Source organism: Aplysia californica, unplaced genomic scaffold (assembly GCF_000002075.1).
Source record: "Aplysia californica isolate F4 #8 unplaced genomic scaffold, AplCal3.0 scaffold00075, whole genome shotgun sequence".
Taxonomy (NCBI): domain Eukaryota; kingdom Metazoa; phylum Mollusca; class Gastropoda; order Aplysiida; family Aplysiidae; genus Aplysia; species Aplysia californica.
In genome coordinates this window covers 722,265-724,228 of record NW_004797345.1, presented here as the reverse complement: position 1 = coordinate 724,228, position 1,964 = coordinate 722,265, and the positions used below count along the sequence as shown (strand labels likewise).

General features: G+C 41.4%; 1 protein-coding gene across 1 annotated transcript in view; it reads right to left on the bottom strand.

The window, feature by feature from the left end:
- LOC101846122 (signal-transducing adaptor protein 1) overlaps nucleotides 1-1,830 on the bottom strand; it is a gene marked incomplete in the record, with an annotated part of 22,778 nt that extends 20,948 nt beyond the window's left edge. The window contains 1 exon segment of the mRNA XM_013080115.2: nucleotides 1,447-1,830.
- Nucleotides 1,831-1,964: the final 134 nt, after the last annotated feature.

The window sequence follows — 1,964 nt, the reverse complement described above, 5'->3', positions numbered from 1 at the left end:
GAGAGAGAGAGAGAGAGAGAGAGAGAGAGAGAGAGAGAGAAAGGGAGAATGAGGGACGAAGAACGTGGGGGCGTGAGAAGAGTTGGTACGCAAAGTAGCCCATTATTGTTGTTCTCTTGAACTTGAAGCCAAGAAGCAAAGACCTAGTCCGAGATACTGCGCGCGTGTCATGCTAGATTAACCCCTTAATGAGCAACGAGCCGGTCTACTTTGTCACAGACTTTGATTTAATCCGGTGCTACCGCTTGGGAGTGACCACGAACTAATGGCAAACTCCTTGTCATGTGTAGGGCAAGGACCTTAGAATACAGTTGGCCACGGTCAATTGAAAATATACGTCGGCGACGGACTTTTTTTTTTTTTTTTTTTTTTTTAATGTATTCTGCAGTTGCGAGTTCTGTAAAACTTTTACTAAATAATATGACCGGAATCGGAACTTTCAGGGTAAATCTCCCTTGTGACTTTTTTATTTTGAAGTGGCTCCAGCGGCTAAGTGAGTAGTTTAGTTTACTTTTAGTAGAGTTTTTACGGCGCTCACAACAGCGTAAGGTCAAATAAGCGCCAAGGGGTAAATGTCAACAGAGAAGTCCATACAGTGATTCAGGCCCACTCTGCTCACCTCTTTAGCCTCAACTGCACGAAGTCTGCCTCGACTATCAAGGCATCCCCGAAATAGCGGGTCACAAAAGTGTGATAAAACATATTAAAAAATTAGAGGGAAAATGACGACAGTAAGGATTGGGAAAGAAAAAACAGCAGTTCGTTGCAGTTCAGGCACAGTTATAAGCATGACATCGATGGATCAGCCCATTTACAATTCTACTGTGCATAAGAACATTTTAATGTCCCCCCTTTGGGAATGCCCTAAAGACACTTCAGTCGGTTTCATCACCCCGGGGGGTATAAATCAGTAGTGGGTTCGTACACTCAAAAAGTAATGGGAAGTAAATGTCGGTGACACGAGGTTTAGATAGGTAGTCACTGAGGTGTGTCCTTTTGCAAGACGCAACAATCTTTACTATAAAAAAGCAATGGCATGTTTGTGAAATTGTTCAGTATTGGTGTGATATTGTGTATTTATGTAAGCATATGTACCTATTAATGTAAGTATGTAGTTATCAATATGTATACAAATGTATAATTCATTTATGTATGTTTGTCATCGTAACCCATGATTATATATTACTCCACAGGGATCAATAAAATGTAATTTGTTATTTATCATTTGATATCGAATAGTCATAGGTTGCGGACAACAAGGTTGTGAATGCTGTACACAATACACACACACACTGTAGACTATGATTCGTAGACTGTCCTACCTTCAAGCGCCTAGTTTTCTACTCTTTGGCATTTCTTTACAAAATGTAATTGACCACATAAATCTATGAACTAATTATTTTTTTAGTCTATCTTCATCGAACCAATGATGGTGATCATATTTACCTGATCTAAAAATCTCCTCATTTGTCATTTAGGAAAAAACACAAAAATCCCTCGCTGTAACGGTCGTATACGACTTATCACTCTCGAAGTCACGTTGTAGCCAGTGAAAATCCAAAAGACCTGCCTAGATTTTAAAGAGGGCAATATAACAAGGGTTTGTCCAAATCCAGTGGCAAAAATTCCTGGAAACGTCTTGAAGACAACCAATATAAACGTTTAAAAAAAGAACAAAACCTCGAAGCCCCACAGCAAACAAGAGAGATTATGACAAACTCAACCCGAACCGGACAGACGAAGAGGAAGTTTTTCCTGGGCTCAGTCGTGTAACGAATCAAAGCCACTGACGTGCCTTCGCCCTTACTGGCGGCTCCAGTCTAGACGCGGAGAGGGGCGACTTCACAGAACCCACCTGACCGCCGAGCTGGTCTATAAATAGCTACAAGGGCCTTTCCTCACAGGGCTCTCTCTCTCTCTCTCTCTCTCTCTCTCTCTCTCTCTCTCTCTCTCTCTCTCTCTTT